The 19940-nt window shown below is 44.8% G+C and overlaps 1 long non-coding RNA gene across 1 annotated transcript in view; it reads left to right on the forward strand.

Moving 5' to 3' along the window:
- The window catches only part of LOC309343194, a 244646-nt gene that overhangs the window by 131591 nt on the left and 93115 nt on the right, over positions 1–19940 (forward strand). Inside the window, exon 2 of the long non-coding RNA XR_014157171.1 lies at positions 8841–9013. This is a non-coding gene — a long non-coding RNA (uncharacterized lncRNA). The remainder of the gene's footprint in view (positions 1–8840; positions 9014–19940) is intronic.

A 19940-nucleotide genomic window follows, 5' to 3' on the forward strand; every position in this document is an offset into this window, starting at 1 on the left:
TGTCCAACCATCTCGTCCTCTGTCGTCCCCTTCTCCTTGTGCCCTCCATCTTTCCCAACATCAGGGTCTTTTCCAGGGAGTCTTCTCTTCTCATGATGTAGCCAAAATATTGGAGTCTCAGCTTCAGGATCTGTCCTTCCAGTGAGCACTCAGGGCTGATTTCCTTCAGAATGGAGAGGTTTCATCTTCTTGCAGTCCATGGGACTCTCAAGAAACTCCTCCAGCACCATAATTCAAAAGCATCAATTCTTCAGCGATCAGCCTTCTTTATGGTCCAGATCTCACTTTCATACATCACTACTGGGAAAACCATAGCTTTAACTATACAGACCTTTGTTGGCAAGGTGATGGCATGTTTTAGTACACTGAAATGAATGTAAGTTATGTAAATAGTTACTTATAATTTATGTAAGCTGTGTAACTATTTGTGTAACTTACATTCATTTCAAAGTAAAGAAAATAGCTGACAGAGTGACAAATAATGTAGTATTTGGCAGAAACCAAACTGCAGCAGAACAGAAACAGGACTGATTGCAACAAATACATGTCTGAATGGAAATCTCGGCTTTCTTACACCCCTAGGAACCTGTGCCCCCCACCCCGGTCAGTTGTTGTTAGGGTAGAAATTTCATTGGTTGTGCTGTTGAGAGTTGGAGGCCAACAAAATCTAGAGAGTTACATCTTCCTCACTCCTGCTTTACATGTCAGCTCAGAAGTAAGTCAGTCCTATGGTGTTCAATAAGGCTTACTTCCAAGTAAGAGATATAAGATTACAGCATTGGCTACTTAATAACATGTCACCATTGTTGGGCATCTAACTAGCAAACCAGTTTCTCTGCCCTCTTCAGAATTGCTCTGAACTTGTTCCAGACCTGACAAGCCTTCAGCCTTAGATTAACATCCAAAAATAATGGTACATGTAATATTGACTTGCTTACAACAGATAAGCCAGACCTCAACTTTTGCCTTTTGGGACTGAAAGCTGTTTGGAAAGTGGGGGGTTCACATTGCAGGGTGGTGGAGACCATGCACCTTTCCTTCTATTTTTAGTTATTACAACTGCACATTTTTTAAAAACTGCAAAGCCGCCGGTTAAATAAATAAAACCTAACAGATTACCCTGGTTTTGATGAGGTACATTTTCAAGCACTTTGGTGTTAATTAATTTCAATCAAGATGCCGTCAGTAATAGAGTTCAGAGGTAGATTTATTGCAAGATTGTGGCAGCCCAGCACTCTTTGAACAATACATAGCTCTCAATCAGGTGTAATCATGGAAAGGAGTGATGTCATAAAATATCAGCCCAACAAGCAGAGCGATGTAAATGGCTGGATCACTCTTGAAACTATATTGTTATAAATCTAACTGCCTTGTGGCTGAGTTATAAGGATAGGAGATTGATAAGCTGTTCTGTTTATAAAAGCGATTCGGGCTGCAATCCAAGACACCGTACCTCAAAAAGGATGTTGCAGAGCTGGAAAAGAAGGTGGGAAGAGTGGCCAAAATGATCCAGCGGTTGGAGCAACTCCCATGTGACAATAAGTTGCAACCTGGAGCTTTTTTTGGTTTAGAAAAAAAAGGACAAGTGAAGTGAAAGGGGACAATGATAGGCGTTTACAAAATCATACATGATGTAGAGGAGGAGGAGGAGGAGGAGGAGAGGAGGAGGAGGAGGAGGAGGAGAGGAGGAGGAGGAGTTTGGATTTGATATCCCGCTTTATCACTACCCGAAGGAGTCTCAAAGCGGCTAACAGTCTCCTTTCCCTTCCTCCCCCACAACAAACACTCTGTGAGGTGAGTGGGGCTGAGAGACTTCAGAGAAGTGTGACTAGCCCAGCAGCTGCATGTGGAGGAGCAGAGACTCAAACCCAGTTCCCCAGATTACGAGTCTACAGTTCTTAACCACTACACCATGCTGGCTCCACTAGAGAAAGTGGATAAGGAGAAACTCCCCCTTCCCTCCTCCCACACTGTCATAAGACTAGACCCAGGAGGCATTCGAGAAGCAACTGTATTTAACATCCCCACCAATGGAGCCCCCTATAAGTGGGGGTGTTTGGGAAGAGAGGACAGGGCTGAGCCTTTGCATGTTCTGTTGCATCCTGAGCTAGCCTTGTGACACCAATGGGCCCAATATGGGCCTCTTTGATGCATCAGCCTTGGAGTCATTTACATTGTTCTTCCTCTTGGGGTTCAGACGTTTAAATCAATAATAATTCTATCACTACCCCGATGAAGTGTTATACAGAGCTCAGTGTGGATCGAGAGCCTATTTCTTGTAATAAATCCATCCCTCTGCACTCATTTACTGATTACATGGCGTATGTCCCTCTTGTAACCCTCTTGGCAAACTTTGTTATCTAAATGGACAGGAGGAAAGACGGCACTTAAAAAAAGAAGAAGCAGAGAATAGGTTAAAAGTAGGTTGAGCTGTTCATATACAATCAGTTTAACTTAATTTAATGCAACTGCGGGAAGGGTACTCTGAATTTGATCAGAGGAACAGCAGAGTTAATATGGTGTTTTACCTTTTCCTTCTGGGCCTTCTGTCCCAGAGGTGTCCCCACCGAAGCTTCTTTTCCTGACATGGGGGCAGGAATATATGGGTCTGATTAATGTATCCATAAGTGGGAAAGGAGCAGGAGGAAGAATTTTGATTGGGAAAGAGTTAAGCCCCTACTCTGATTAAATCCAAACTTGCCTTTAGCTGTAGGTATTGTGCCTTTTTTTTAAAAAAAAAAAAGGGAGGTATTTCATTCGCCTCTCATGTCAAAATTAATTTTGTACTCAGAATATTGGCCTGTGTCGCGTCTCTTTTTCAATTTGTTCTTCTGCCTGGCTGATTTGGTGGGATGAAGCGGTTCTTGAGTATGATGGTTGAACAATAACCTACTGCTGTTACAATAACCTACTGTCACAAACACTATTCAGGGACAGCTAAATTCTTTTAAAAAATTATTTCAGTAGAATAAGATTTAACTCTCATTAAAACCAGCAGGACTTAAAAGTTCGTTTTGCCTAGCTTGTGCCTGGCGCCCCCCAGAATTTGGCACCCCTTGCACTGCCGGGTGAAGACGGCCCTGCTTGTGCCATTTCTCAGGTGAACATAATTTATCTTCCCCCAGATATTGGTCGGTACCTTTTAAGTTAGGGGTAGCCAACAAGGGGTGACCTCTGAATGTTTTGGACAAATTCCCATCAGCCCCAGCCAGCACGGCCAATGTTCAGGCCAGAAACTTCTGCGTGGCACCCTGTTGGCTGCCCTTGGCAAGTAATAAGGTAAAGGGAACCGTGACCATTAGGTCCAGTCATGACTGACTCTGGGGTTGCGGCACTCATCTCGCTATATTGGCTGAGGGAACTGGCGTACAGCTTCCGGGTCATGTGGCCAGCATGACTAAGCCACTTTTGGCAAACCAGAGCCACGCACGGAAACGCTGTTTACCTTCCCGCCAGAGCAGTACCTATTTATCTACTTGGACTTTGACATGCTTTCGAACTGCTAGGTTGGCAGGAGCAGGGACCGAGCAACGGGAGCTCACCCCGTCACGGGGATTCGAACCGCCGACCTTCTGATCAGCAAGTCTTAGGCTCTGTGGTTTAACCCACAGCACCACCCACGTCCCTCGGACAAGTAATAACATTTAGTATTTATGTAACAGTTGGTAGCATTCAAAACACAGTCTTACTGTCAGGGCCGTCTTTACCCGGGGGTGCAAGAGGTGCAGGCCACCCGGGTGCCGAATTGTATAGAGCTGCTATGTGGCAGCGGGTTCAGCAGCACCTTTGACATGACTGATCTCGCTCCGCCTGCCTGCTAATGCTGCTGCAGGGAGAGCTCTCTGGAAAGTCTTGCTCACCAAAGCCAGGAGGAGGGGGAGTGACAGGAAAGAGGGAGAAACAGACAGAAAGAGAACGCGCCTATCTAGCGACGGGAGCACACACAGGCTCCGGAAGGAGAACTCGTATATGCGCGCTTGCAAGGGCCCTCCCAGCTCCTCTAGAAATAAGGTTGATCCCACAAAGAAAGGCTGCCTGAGATGGCTCTCCCACGCATGCGCCCGTCTCATCTTTCAGACACCCCCCATGACTGTAAGGGCATGCGTGGAGTCTTTACACCAACTCCCAATCTGTTCTTTGTCTTCTTTAGAAAAGCTGATTTTTTTTTTTTTGGTGTGCGTTTTGTTTAAAATCAGCTTTTTTCTTTAGAAAAGCTGATTTTAAACAAAACGCACACCAAAAAAAACCCTCCTTTTGGTGCCGCACAGGTGTGAGCGCTATTTCTCAAATGATAATAATGACATAAGGCATAATAAAAGTTAATTTGCAGGCTAAACTAAATTTAGGGGTGCTGGGCGGATCTTTGCACCCCAGCGGCGCATATGCCAGTAAAGAAAAACAATCCTTTTAGTTGACTCCACTGTCACTTTGTTGTGTGTCGGTTTTGTGTGCCCATATGATCTGTTGTAGGGACGCAGGTGGCGCTGTGGGTAAAACCTCAGTGCCTACGACTTGCTGATCATATGGTCGGTGGTTCGAATCCCCGTGGCGGGGTGAGCTCCCGTTGTTCGGTCCCAGCTCCTGCCCACCTAGCAGTTCGAAACACCTCACAGTGCAAGTAGATAAATAGGGACCGCTTTATAGCGGGAAGGTAAATGGCATTTCCGTGTGCTGCGCTGGTGCTGGCTCACCAGCTGCAGCTTCGTCACGCTGGCCACATGACCCGGAAGTGTCTTCGGACAGTGCCGGCTCACGGCCTCTAGAGCGAGATGAGCACGCAACCCTAGAGTCGGACACGACTGGCCCGTATGGGCAGGGGTACCTTTACCATTTATGATCTGTTGTGATGAATTTCATTCATTCCGCTATATCAGGGGTCAGCAATGTGTGGCCCATGTGCCAGATGTGGCCCACGAAGACCGTTTTACAAGCCCACAAGCCACCCCTGAACCGAGCTGCCTGCTCAGTGAGTCCCCCACGCGCTGCGCTAAACTGGCACAGCGCGGCACGGGGACTCGCAGAGCAGCGCCAGAAATATCACATCTGCGCATGCTCAGATACCAGAAATCACTTCTGCACAGGCGCGATTTTTGGCGTCTGGGCATGCGCAGACGCGATTTCCAGCGCTGCGCTGCACTGGCCCAGCCCACGGATGATCTCTGCAGGAATGATCTGGCCCATGGCCGGTAAGCCTTGCCGACCCCTGAGCTATATCAATGGGCCACCCTGTATATTAATGGGAAGTAGGGAGAGCTAATGGCTTAAGGCCATATCATGATGCATAGAGAGAGGCAAGTTCTGAAACCCAGGCTTCGTGTTTCGGAGCTCACCATTTCACTAGCTTTGCACCATTGAATGGTCTTTAATTCCCTTCGCGTCTCTTTCAGGAACAAATGGAACATGGGGGGGGGGGAATTATATCAGGCAATAAAATTATATTGTGCTTGTGTAAAAAAAATGTGCAAGTCATTAAGCAGAATAAAGAGAGGCTGGAAGTTAAAACACTAAGCTTAGATGATTTAAGCTTTGTTCTAGTTAAATGTGCAATATGTTTCCAAAAAATGAATTGGTCTTTGGGGCTGAATAAATAGTAGATATATCAAGCCCCATTTTGAAAAGAACTAATATTATCTGTGCATATAATTTTTAAGACTTTTATAATTAGTTGGTCATTTTAGCTTGTTTAGAATGGGAGACAGGGAGGGCTTTGTGGGGTCAGTTTCTAAATGAGCAGTAACTCCAGAGGGATAGCCTGTTGTAGAAAAGCAATAAAGTGTTCTGTGGCACCTTAAAGGTGTGGGGTAACTATTTTGTTTTAGCATATGCTTATTCAGCCTAGATAAGTCCATGACCCACTAACTGAAGATGAATGCTTTAGCTGGGGTCTCTTCTCCTGGTTAAGTTTTCTGTGCCATTTATAGCATCATATCAGGCAGAAATTCAACAGGCGCAGCTTTGCTTTCCCTAGTGTGAGAGCCAGTGTGGTGTAGTGGTTAAGAGTGGTAGTCTCGTAATCTGGGGAACCGGGTTCGCGTCTCCGCTCCTCCACATGCAGCTGCTGGGTGACCTTGGGCCAGTCACACTTCTTTGAAGTCTCTCAGCCCCACTCACCTCACAGAGTGTTTGTTGTCGGGGAGGAAGGGAAAGGAGAATGTTAGCCACTTTGAGACTCCTTAAAGGGAGTGAAAGGCAGGATATCAAATCCAAACTCTTCTTCTTCTTCTTCTTCTTCTTCTTCTTCTTCTTCTAGTCAGTCCTCCCTGACTTACCTGTTGACTGTTGACCTCTCTTATTGCTGCAAAAAACCCAAACCCACCCATATTTGGTGAAGGAAGCAGGAAGCAACAGAGATAAATCTACACAGAGAGAGAGAGATCGACAGAGCAAAAGTCAAAATAATCTGTAGATTAAAAATGGGGAAGGGGTGCCCATTTTGCAGTGTTGAACTAAAGGTGGGTTCTGAAGTTGGGTAGAACGGAACAGGTGACAAGGACAGTGGCTTTCAGTAGGAAGGGCAAAGATGCTCATGGCTAGGCAAAGATTTGCACAAAGGTTCAAGGACCTGCTCTTGGATATATTCAAGATAAAGGCACAAAAATACAGCTTGTTTGAAGAGCATTTGTCTGCATGGAGCTGGGAACTCTGATCTCCAAACACCAACTACCTACAAAGCTCACTGGGTGATGTTGGTCAGTTACTCTCAGCCTAAGCAACCTCTGCAGGTACAGAAGGAATGCAGTCCAGTTCACATTCTAATGCAAACTTGAGTCATCTGCACTTCCTGAAACTATGCAAACTGAAGCACAGCTAGCCTTTGGATGTTTGCACTTCTCTGCGAGGCAATTCCCCAACCAAATAATGCATTTGAGCAAGTATGCTGTGGAAGCATGCATATATTCATGGAAATACCATACAGAAATGCACGATGCTTGTCAAAATGTCTATTACGGGAAATTCCTTACGGAAAGTGTGTATATTAGGGGGCGGCCGAATCACACTAAAATATGGATGAAATTTCGTGAGGATTAAAAACAAATAAACTGCAAACTGATGCAGAAATGTGGAGAGCTGAAGACTGGAAAAATGAGAAATCTGAAGTGCAGGAAGAGGTGACTGATTTCCAAAATGGCTTCCCTGGTAAATGGCCTTTATTTAGTCTTCTCTCAGTGTTAAGTTGTGGGTGAACATATCAGATGACACAGTGATTTTTCAAACAGCTCTTGTTTATTCACAGGCCAGGACAGAACTGAACTGAAGGGTTCAGCCAGCCTGCTTATATAGAGCTCCACTACAACGCAACAGTAACCATTTTCTGTAACTATCCAATCATTGAATGTCACTTTCGATCCCTTATTTGCATATGTGGACCTGAACTATCTACAGTATTCCCCTGCTGGCCCAGGGTGAGAACTTCAGTACATAACACTCAGTCTCTGCCAGATGGTACATTAATGCTCCCCAGACAGAAATCAGTGCACCCTCTGGGGCCATTACAGCTTCCCTTGGCACAGTCTCCATGGGTCCATACAATTTCCCTTTGGCTTACCTTAACAGTTCCTTTAACTGTTGGCATGAGGCACTATTGTTTTGTCTGCCGAAGCGGCAAACAGCAGAGGCTGCCATTGCCTGGCTTTGCCCTCTAGATGATGTGGGCCTTGCTGAACTCACATCACAACAGAAGCCGCCGAGCCGTCTCAGAGATTCCGCGAGGCAGCTTGGCGTTTCTCCTCAGAAGTTGCTCAGGTAAGGAGATCTGGCGACGTGCAAGTCAACTCAAAGGAGTGCTGTTATTTAAGCACTTTGAAGTTGACACCGTCACCGCGAACAGGCAGCCCGTGGCTGAAGGGAGATTTTTAATACAAACAGAATGACATTAATATCACACTTTACCATAATGGGGGAGAAGGGATTGAGGGGAGCCTTTAAAGCTCTCGGCGTTGTTCTCTCCTTGCAAGGGAGGCGGGGTAGGGGAGAGACTAGAGTAGTGTCTTGCTTTGCTTTATACAGGGGAGAAAGGTGTCACATTGATGGAACTGGGATTTTAGAAGTGAAGCAAATGAGAAACAAGTGCAGACTAGGTTGAGGGCCAGAATGTTTCAAGCCATGCCATTTTCTAAAGATCTATTCCAGCCACTTCTGTAGCGAGCTTTTATTCAGCGAGGTTCAGGGCTGGGGAGTAGAAGAGCTGAAACTCATTAAAACAACATCAAGCAGTCGGTGCAAATAGAATATTTAAAAGACATTATCCAGGAACCCCAAATGCAAGTTTCGCTTCATAATATTTATCTGCAGAAAGTGCTTCCCCCCCCCCCTTCTTCTTTCCTTTCCTGAATGTGGTGATGGTTATAGACTGTATATGCTCTGCTCAGCATTTGAGTTGTCACGATAAAAGGGCATAAGCTGTATAAATAACAGTTGTTGGCACATGAAAGGGATGCTACATGGATTGTTCATCTAGAGGACCAACCACCGGTTCTTTTGTTCAATCCAAAAACAATTGTATAATTTTTACTTGATGTTTTTAAGAAATGCAGTCATGGTCGTCATTCCATAGGAGCACCCAAAAAATGAAAAAGTATGTTTGTGTGGGGCAAAAGAGTGGCATTGGCCATAGCATTCGGCTTCCTAAAAATGTCACCTATCATTTTAGAAATAACAAACAAAGGAAGTTTCTAGCCCTCATGACTGTGGTGATAACACTCAAAAATATATGGAGAATGCCCACTGAAATATATGAAGCCAGTATAACTAGATGAAGGGATGTGGGTGGCGTTGTAGTCTAAACCACAAAGCCTAGGTCTTGCTGATCAGAAGGTTGGTGGTTCGAAACCCCGTGACAGGGTAAGCTCAGTCCCTGCTCCTGCCAACCTAGCAGTTCGAAAGCACATCAAAGTGCAAGTAGATAAATAGGTACCGCTCCAGTGGGAAGGTAAATGGTGTTTCTGTGTGCTGCTCTGGTTCGCCAGAAGCGGCTTAGTCATGCTGGCCACATGACCCGGAAGCTGTATGCCAGGTCTCTTGGCCAGTAAAGCAAGATAAGCACCGCAAGCCCAGAGTTGTCCGTGACTGGACCTAATGGTCAGGGGTCACTTTACCTTTTATAACTAGATGATCCTTGGGGTCCCTTCCAACTCTACAATTCTGTGACAAAAACTATGTACAGATAAGCATACCTACAAACAGGAGTCAGGTGGAGAGGTCAATTGTTAGATGAGCTTCGCTTCTCTCCCACATCCTCGACCTGACATCTTTGCCTCCCAAATCCAGTGCTGGTTTCTAGAGTTGAAACTGCCATTTTGTGTGTTGGCCACCATTTCACCCACCCAAAAAATGCCTTTTGGAATGGGCTGTTCTATAGAAAAATGAATGCGATCCAGCAGCTGATTGGACCTGCGAGGTACTCCAGTAAGTAAGTAATTACCGTATTTTTTGCTCTATAAGACTCACTTTTTCCCTCCTAAAAAGTAAGGGGAAATGTGTGTGCGTCTTATGGAGTGAATGCAGGCTGCGCAGCTATCCCAGAAGCCAGAACAGCAAGAGGGATTGCTGCTTTCACTGGGCAGCGATCCCTCTTGCTGTTCTGGCTTCTGAGATTCAGAATATTTTTTTCCTTGTTTTCCTCCTCCAAAAACTAAGTGCGTCTTGTGGTCTGGTGCGTCTTATAGAGCGAAAAATACGGTACATACTTATCACTGTCGGTACTTTTGGGGATTTAATTTCTAGTGACCTCATTGATTGCAACCTACACATTCAAGCATGCAAACACATACCATGCTTTTATATATACAAGGGTACCTCAGGTTAAGAACTTAATTCATTCTGGAGGTCTGTTCTTAACCTGAAACTGTTCTTAACCTGAGGTACCACTTTAGCTAATGGGGCCTCCTGCTGCCGCCATGCTGCCGGAGCATGATTTCTGTTCTCACCCTGAAGCAAAGTTCTTAACCTGAGGTACTATTTCTGGGTTAGCGGAGTCTGTAACCTGAAGCATCTGTAACCTGAATTGTCTGTAACCTGAGGTACCACTGTATCTGTAATTCAGGATTGTACTTCATGCATCTGATGACATGGCCTGTAGTCCATTTATAATTTGTTGGTTTTTAAGGGGCCTCAAGACTCTTTGTTGAACATTGAATGTACCTAATACCATATGATGGTGTCATTTCACACAAGGGCCAGCCCAGGACATTTTAGCACCTGCGGTGAACCACAAAATGGCGCCTGCCTCCTGCCAGGGAAGAAGGAGTGAATGAAGATCTACTTCAGGAATGAGGGTGGGAGGAGATCAGCAGTGCCTCCTATTCACCATAGCTGATGTAAAAGCCAAGGCGGCAACAAATCCAGCCTCCAAAAAGCATGCTGTTCCCATCACTGCCACTGCGACAAGAGCAGCAGGGGATGCATTCCTTAGAGGCTGAATCTGCTGCCCCAGTGGATCCTACCGCCTCAGGCAGCCCCCTCACCTTGCCTCATGGGTGGGCCAGCCCTGCAGTGTGAGTCCAGCCCCACGTTTCGAATCCAGGCACCCAGCCAATTATTTTGTTATTTACGTGGGTCACGGGGATTCGTATTTGCATGCACACATAAAATAGAAGGTTTAAGAAGAAGATCTCACCTCCCCAACACCAGTAAACCTGACACTTTTCATAGATTTTTTTCAACTCTTTACAGACACCATTTCCCTGTTATTCGGTGCTGCTTCTGGCCATTATTGTCTTTTTAGAAATTTCTCCTTGCATGTTCTGAATCAATCTAGGTTCATATACTAGATACAGTGATGCCACAATGCGCCTTTGTTGATCAGATTTAATGATGCTCCGATGCCGTTAGAGTGAGGGTGATGTTTTCCGCACTGGTCACATGGGGGAAACCTAGGCAGTTAGGGATCAGATCTAAGAACCATTTATCGGACTTTTTGCCATGGTAGTTTTAAAAATCCCAACAGGAGGCAGGGTTCTTTTGATTATGGTGAACCCCTTTTATGAAACTAGTTTCTCCTTCCAGCTTAGTCCTAGCTCAAGGTGTGTGTGTTTCAAACAGCATGATAAAGGCAGCTGCTGCAACCAAAACCCAACTGTTAAGAACAAACCACTTAAGGGATTTGATTAAAAATAAATGGCAGGTGGTCTTGCAGTGCATTACGGCTCTGGTAGTCTTTTCAGTTCACTTGCTTTTGGGCTGGGCACCTAATGTCAGATAGATTGGGTCATAGCCGCTAGGTCCAAATGCTTCTCCACAATGAATGGGAACAGGTGAACAGGGAAAGGTCCAATTTGGGCGCCCTGATACTTTTATGTAGAGGAAGATGCAGATCTGGAAAGATATTCTGGGGTCTTTACTCATCTCCTATAATAAGAGATGGAACAAGCTCCTTTATAGGGTGCCTATATGATCTTCCCCAGCTATCCATCTTTTGCGTCCATCGATATCAAAATGGGCAGCAGCTTTGCGACTTGCTATAAACAAATGTTTCATTGCATTACAAACCATTTCTTTGCTAAAACACCCATGAAATCTGCCTCCTGACACAGTTGCTCCAGCAGACTAATCTGATTGTGATTGGCTGTGAATGAAATGGAAATGGGACAATTCCACTAAGCAGGCGAACATGCCGAACTGATTTTCAGCCAATTTGAAACCCAGGTTGGCTGAAGACCTTCCTCAGATAAAACCCTGTAAGTGAAAAGCTGAAGTGCATCTGAATGTAAAAGCCAAAATCAATTTGATTTTAAATGATTTTCAACTGATTTTAAAAGGCAACGGTGTGGAACTTATGTGGAAGGTTAAAAGGCTTCAATTTGATTCCCTTCAGATGAAGACAAGCTTATTTTTCCCTCTTTATTCGATTTATTTCTCTCCCTTAATCTTTCTACTATTTTTCAAGGTCTCGTCTATTGCTTAGCCAATTTTATTCAAGAATTACTGGACCAGCAATGCAAAGTTGTTGCTTTTTAAACGTCTGGACTAAAACACTGGATGAGGCATTGAAAATGTAGTATAAACAAGGGGGTTCTGCAACACAATGTTGTAGAGTATCCCTGGCATGTGTGACTATTAGTTATGCTTATGGCTGAGCGGCTTAGAAACAAAAGCTAGCACCAAAAGCATTAAGAGCTGCTGCATAACTTGACATTTCCTTCATGTGCTTTTGTTGAGGTAGTTGTTGAGTTTTTGAAAACCCTGCCATGCTATCCAGGTTCTGGATTCTAATGCCTGATGTAACCGGACTAAAGACAGACAGCAACTATCACCTGCCAACTTTCACGCCTCTCAAGACAGTTTGTGGCAAACAAGCCCAACATACTTGGGTGATCTATCAACTTGTATGTGGGCAGGAGAATTGCTCTGACACTGGTGTATTGAGAGATGGATGGCATCATGGCATCATCATCATGGGATGTGACTGGATCTATGATCACAAGTATCAGTGTTCCGGCACTAGTGGTAGAGTGTTTTATCTGTGGGGAAGAAAGGGAGGAAATCATTTCAGGGCCTCCTTAATTAATCACTCTGCTTTGCATCCTGTTGTCGGACCCTGGAAATGCTTTATGAACCTGGAAGCAAATATGGTGTCCAATGTCCAGGAATGAAGTGTGAGACAAGGTAAAAGGTCAAGACAAACTATGGTCATTTTCAAAGCATCAGAGGTGTCATTCTGGAGGTCTCCAGTTATGACTGCATCCATCCTATTCGTCACCTTCAGCAAAACATTTTGAAGGTGTTTGCAACACTGCAAAAACCTGCAAAATCCACTTGACGAATGATTGGCAGTGTTGTCTTGTACTGTTTTGTCTTGTACTGTGTTGTCTTCGGTAACTGCACCCTTCTCTTGAGCTTCCTCAACCTGTGTATGGCCATTGTCATTAGCCGTTGCTCAACAAGCTAGACTTATGTCTTGAATGGGAAGCTTTGGGTTGACTCTTGCTTGAAAAGGCAGGATATAACTTTTTAGGAGAAAATAAATAAGCAAGCAAGCAAGGCATCTATCTGATGTGAATGATGGATGGCCGATTGCTTTCTCCCCAAGAGCTGAGTATAGAGTTACATGGTCCCCAGAGTAGGTTTTTTTTAAAAAAAACCTCTACCTGTATTCCCACTCCCACCCCAAAATTAATCCCTATTATGAGGAGAATTGTGTGTGTGTGTGTGTGTGTGTGCCCCATAGTTGTTTATTACAGGGATGTGTTTTTATATCCCACAAACTGGCTGGGGGGAAAAGACATGGTTATGGGGGTTGGAAGACAGTATCATCTAAGAGTGGAAGGGATGATAGGAGAGAGTCATGAAAATAGCTGCTGTGTTTGTTTGTTTGTTTGTTTGTTTGAGCATTTATGTGTGTAGGAACATAGGAAATTGCCTTGCAGTAGGCCAGACCATTGGTCTATGTTTGTCAGTAAGGTAAAGGTAAAGGTAAAGGTAAAGGTAAAGGTAAAGGTAAAGGTAAAAGACCCCTGGATGGTTAAGTCCAGTTAAAGGCGACTATGGGGTTGTGACGCTCATCTTGCTTTCAGGCCGAGGGAGCCAGCGTTTGTCCACAGATAGCTTTCTGGGTCATGTGTCCAGCATGACTAAACCACTTCTGGGAAACCAGAACGCACAGAAACGCTGTTTACCTTCCCACCACAACTGCTAGGTTGGCAGGAGCTGGGACAGAGAAATGGGAGCTCACCCCGTCACGTGGATTCGAACCGCCAACCTGATTGGCAAGCCCAAGAGGCTCAGTGATTTAGACCACAGCGCCACCCGCGTCCCATATCTTTGTCAGTATTTCATGGCTGGCTGTGGCTCTCCAGGGGCTCGGACAAGGTGCTTTCCCAGCCATACCTGGAGATGCTGAAGACTGAACCTGGGACCCTCTTTGGGCACAGCAAATGCTCTGCCACTGAGCTATGCCCTGTTCCCTAGCAACTATCAATATCTGCAGCACTTGGCCATGGGGATGACAACACATGGGTGGAAGGAAAGAGAGGGGCAAAGATTAGAAGGGATGGGTGCAAGCAAAGGCAGGGGTGAATCTTAAAGGTTCTTCTCCTTTGGAGGTTTTCAAACAGAGGTGGGATGGTCATCTGTCATGGGTGCTTTAGCTGAGATTCCTGCAATGCAGAATGTTAGACTAGATCTACAGTGATTCTATAAGACTGAAGACGAGGGTTCCAGAGGCAGGTTTTAAACTGGATTGAAGAAAGGGTGATGGCAAGTGTTTGGGAAGCTAACTTCAGGCCCCAAGCAACAAAGAAGAAAGGGTGGAGCCGTAGAAAGGAGCCTTGTGTGCACGAGTGAGAAGGCAGGGTGTCAATTGTCTCTCACAGGAGTTTGTGTGTGTCAAGCATCTTGTTTGGGGGTGGATGGAAATAGTAACATGTGGCTCCAGAATCTGAAACAGCCATGTCATCTTCTGTGGATCATCAAAAACTTGGCACATGCACTGTTGTTGAAAGGGCGGGGGGAGCCCATCTTCATGTCAGAGAAATATTCTTGTGGTTTCATCACCATTATTTTATTTTTAGTGAGAGCTTTGTATTATGGTGCCTCGAGTTTTACTTAAATTAAATGTCAGCTACAATTTGGCATTCTCGGGAATGAATTATGTGCCTGTTCTCAGAGACTATAGGAAAGCTCCAGTTTTGTGTAGTAAGTGCCTTTAAATGGAGGGGAAGGGAACTAATTGGTGAGGGCCCAAGAATAGGCCTTCTTGCACATCCTGCACAAATCCACAGAAGGAGAAGAACACTAGTCCTTAACCCATAAAGGGAAAAGGAAAGGTGGTGAGAACTTGCGACACAGGAGTGACTTCAGTATTCTTCTTCCTCTTTGTAGCCAAGTAAGATTGCCTTCCATGAACATGATCTTAACAGTGAGTCCATAAGTGACTGTGGAGGCCAATTCAGGATCCACACGTCCTTCCACAGTGGGGACAAAGGTTTCCAGGCAGGAGTTGATCACGGTGAGGGTTTCCCAAGTGTGACTTTCTCTTAGCACGTTTCTCCCTTTAGTCCTGAATTTGAGTGTCTTCAAAGCCCATGACACCTTTGGTGAAGGCTGCTCTCCAATTGGAGCGCTCACAGGCCAGGGTTTCCCAGTTTATTAGTGTTTATACTACATTTTTTTAGATTTGCCTTGAGAGAGTCTTTGAACCTCTTTTGTTGACCACCAGCATTACGCTTTCCATTTTTAAGTTCAAAATAGAGCAGTTGCTTTGGAAGACGATAATCAGACATCCGCACAACCTGACCAGTCCAACAAAGTTGATGTTGAAGAATCATTGTTTCTACACTGGTGATCTTTGCTTCTTCCAGTACACTGGCGTTAGTTTGCCTGTCTTCCCAGGTGATGTGTAAAATTTTTTGGAGATACTGTTATGGGAGGCTCATGGCTGAGGGTGGAACAGACACATCAAGACACCAGTCCAATGGGGTCAACAGATCAGGGGTCCCATTTTTCTACAGCAGTAGATTCCTGGCAAATTTCAGGAGCTTCCTGGGGAATCTTCAAAGTGCAGATCAAAAATGGTGCACAAGAACCCCTAAAAGTGACCACTTCTCGCCTTCCCCTGCAGCCACAGCTGTGTTCTAGAGCAGGAGGCTTCCAAACCATGGTCCACAAGCTTGACTCAGGTGGTCTGTGATTATCTGTGAAGAACAAGGACAGTGGCTGTGAACAGTGGCAGCAGCGGCTGTTCCTGGACAGAGCAAAAGTGACGAGGCAGGAGGAAGCGACTTGAAAGAGGTGGAGAGAAGATTAGGAAGCAGAAAGACAGTGAGAGGAAAGAAGAGAAAGAGAGATGGTGAGAAGGTTCCTCCTGGGAAACTGTTTAAAAAGAGGGGGAAAGCATATTTGTTTTGTGAATTGGCTTGCTAGAATGAAGGGGCAATGGGGGGGGCAGTAAAATGGTGTTTTTTTCCTGCTGCCTAAAAAACTTAAGTAGACTAAGCAAAGTGCTTGGAGGTGTTTTCTATGTGTGGAAGAAGGTGATATGATTGGAGGTGTTAAGTAATTAAGGAAAGATATTCTGCACATGCTCTGAAATACTTTCATTTTATGACCATTTGAATACCTTGAAGTACAAAAGCCATTCAGCATCTAGCAAAATTACAATTGCTAAAACAGGCAGGAAAAAATCATTAAGTAGTCTAGATAGGGGGTGAGTTTGGGAATCGCTAGCCTTGAGTCCATTCTCAGTTTATATGTGAATCAACAGACTTGACCCTCACTTGGCATGAACTCAGTGTGCTGGCCTAGTATGGACACCAAAATCTCCTATGTGGCAGACAGGTCCAAAAAGACCAGTCTGAAAACCACTGTTCTACAGGGTTAGTTTCATTTTCACAAGAGATTACTCTTTCCCAAGAACGCTAAGCTGCATTTATCTCTCAAAAGAAACCCGGGATGACAGTGTGCCAATTTAGCTCGTTTGCAGAAGGTAATACGTTTTAATCAATGGTAATAGATGAAGAAGGACAAACCACGCTGTGTAAAAGTCGTTAGCATTGTGCCATAGCAGAGTTCATCCCCTCTGACGCATTTGTGAATGTGAAGTAAACAAGGCGTGTGTCTTTTGTAGCCACCCTTTCTGCGTAGTCTGGATTTAATTTTCTGTTAAGTATGGGATTGTGTCGGGGGCTCTGGAAACACGGGAGTGGGGGGGGAGGACTTAGTTTGAAGTTCTAATGTAGTCAGGCTGGAATCTGTCACTCAGCTTATTACATGTTGATGACTCAGTGCCGTCTCAGCCATAAGCAGCCCATGATTTATGGACACCGAGTGAACTCCTGCGGCAAAAACGCAGCCATGAGATCAGAGAAGCAATAGGAACTTTTCTTTTTTTCTTTTTTGGCAGGAGACAGCGCCTGCATTTTTCTCATTCATGCCAAACTGCTTTGCACGGCAATTAGCTGTGTCCTCATTTAGTCTCCAGTCCCAAAGGGTAATGAAAGTCATATATCATCTTCAAGGCTGCTAATTATCCAGCTCAGTTACAGGTAGGCTTTGTAACTCTGAGAAGGGCTTGTCGGCTTGATATTTATTGCTCTTCCAATAAGCAAGCAAAGGAGAAGAATTTGGGGAGGGAAGGCTGGAGTTGTGTGTGTGTACGTGTGTGTGTGTGTGTGTTTGTGTGTGTGTTTGCAGGCAGGGAAACTTTTCTCTTGAAAGGCTGCCTGCACCCCTTTGCCTCAGATCATTGACATATCTTCTGCAAATGTGCCGGTCAAAGGGGAAATATCTTCATTCCTCGAGTCCATTTTTCATGCTGTAACTGAAATGTCCAGCAGGAGTGGTGAGTGAGCTCTTGAAACATGAGAAAACATGCATGAGGGGAGGGGAGGGGAGAGGTCAGCTAGTCTTCAGTGGTTTGAGCCAAGAAAGGCAATACTTTGAGCCAAGAAAGGCAATGCTCAGTTTCTTTGCTGAGGAGACCACAAAACAAAATGAGAAACAAGGAGCAATATGGAACTCCTTCTCTCCCACCTGGAAATGCACAGGTAGTTCCGTGATCCTCACACTGTGCTGGCTTCCCTCCACCCCTGCTTTGTATACACAGCAGATACAAATCTGCTTTGTATACACAGCACTGCCAGCGGAAGTTGGTAAACTGGGCTCAATGGGACACTGCCTTGCCAACCACAATCTGCCCCTCAGCCATCCTTTTTACAGCTTCCTCCTCCTTAGTCTCCTTAGTCTCAGTGTTGCTCTTGTAGAACACAGAAGAGAAGAGGATGGGGACAAAACTAGAATTTGATGTTTATTTAACTATTGCTGACTCCCTTCCCCCAGATGGACACCCACATATATGAGTGGCATCTGCATGGAATCTGTTTGTTCTCTTGGAATTTGCACAATTGTGACATGCGCTTCTGTGGCTCCCACATGGAAGATGGAGCACGCCTGTTTTCTGCTGCTCCAGAGGGTAGGACTCGAACCAATAGATTCAGGTTACAATGAAGAAAATTCTGAGGAAACTTCAAGAAGAACTTTCTGACAGTCAGAGCTGTTTGACAGTAGAACGGACTCCCTCAGAAGGTTGTGGACTCTCCTTCCTCGGAGATATTTAAGCAGAGGTTGGATGGCCATCTGTCATGGATGCTTTAGTTCGAGATTCCTGCATTGCAGGGGGTTGGACTAGATGACCGCTGGGGTTTCTTCCAACTCTACGATTCTACGATTCTATGAAGCTATAGGAGCAGTCCTGATGTGAAGGCCCATATACCTACTTTTACTGTTAATAATAATAATAATAATAATAATAATAATAATAATAATAATAATAAATTTTATTTATATCCCGCCCTCCCCAGCCGAAGCCAGGCTCAGGGCGGCTAACAACACTAAAACAGTGCAACATTATAAAAACATTATAAAAATTAATTAAAATCCAAATTGATGGCAACCATAAACTAAAGTTTTGTAAAGATTGCCAAAGGAGGGGGTCAGGCTGCGCCCTGGCCAAAGGCCTGGTGGAACAGCTCTGTCTTGCGGGCCCTGCGGAAAGATGTCAAGTCCTGCAGGGCCCTTGTCTCTTGTGACAGAGCGTTCCACCAGGTTGGAGCCGCAGCCGAAAAAGCCCTGGCTCTAGTTGAGGCCAGCCTAACCTCTCTGTGGCCTGGGACCTTCAAGATGTTTTTATTTGAAGACCGTAAGTTCCTCTGTGAGGCATACCAGGAGAGGCGGTCCCGTAGGTACGAGGGTCCTAGGCCGTATAGGGCTTTGAAGGTTAGCTCCTGGGATGCCTCTAGCCAACCCACCCCAAATTATCAATTGGACAAGAGAGCAGATAAGCAAATGGGTGAAAACTGTGAATAATTATAAGCATATTAGGTGCATATTTGGGACATGTGTTCACAACTGCACTCAGCCTACATGTCAGGCAACTGACCTTTATGGCTTCCCTGATCATAACTGAGAATGATGCAGGGTTGGATAGGAATGGACTTTATTGCTTTAGCATCCGCAAGTTGTGTGTGGCAACCTGGTAAATTGGATATCACAATTCTCCTCCTTGTTTGTTCTCTGTGATTCATGCTTTGGGGCTCTCCTTCAGGACAAAAAGCATTCATGACAGAATTGAGCTGGAATACAAGCGCATCAAGTCTGATTGGCACATAGGGCATGATACAGTCACTTCATATAAAGGCCATCATTAGTGACCAACCGTCAATCAGTCAGATACATAAACCGGGCTTTATAAAGAGTGGAGTTTCAAAGAGGTTCTGCGTTCAGAGTGGTGTGGTAGCTAGACAACTACAAACTGAAAGACCATGTTGAAAAAAGAATGAATAAATAAACATCCAGACAATGAAATTAACAAGAAAGAGGAAAGCGCCTAGTATAAACTGTATCTCCATCAGGAACATGCATGTTTATCATCAACAATAGCAGTGTTTCTTGAATTCCAGTTAATAACAGGATTGATAGAGCACTTCCAAATGTTCAAAGTGCTTCACGGAAATTATGTGGCTGTAATCTTTAAAAACAACTCTGTAATGTAGGTGAGTCTATTCTCGCTATATTGCAGAGGTGATCGCTGAAGCCAAGAATGGCATGCCTAGGGCCACCTAGGGAGTATATGGTCATAGTACAGTCCTTTTGCCTCAATGCTATTACAGTTAAAGTATGGCTTCATACTTTACGAAAGAGAAAGCAGAGACTCTTTTTGCCAATATTACTCTGTAATGTGCCTTGTAAAGTGACTGCTAAAAGAGAGAGAACATTGAAGAATCCTGAAAGGTTTTATGGCTACTATGGGATGGGCTCATGCTATGTATGTACATGGGATGGGAACCCATGTTAGAAGGATGTACTTAGCTAATAAAAAATAAAATATGTTTAGGCCTTTCATCCCCGTCCTATTCTGGACCAGGCCAAGACACCACCAATGCTGGAATGGACTCACTTTGGCAGTCACCACACCAGTCCATTCTCTTTCCACCACCCCAAAAGTGATA

The sequence above is a fragment of the Podarcis erhardii genome (genome assembly GCF_964252035.2).
Source record: "Podarcis erhardii genome assembly, chromosome: 5".
Lineage (NCBI taxonomy): Eukaryota > Metazoa > Chordata > Lepidosauria > Squamata > Lacertidae > Podarcis > Podarcis erhardii.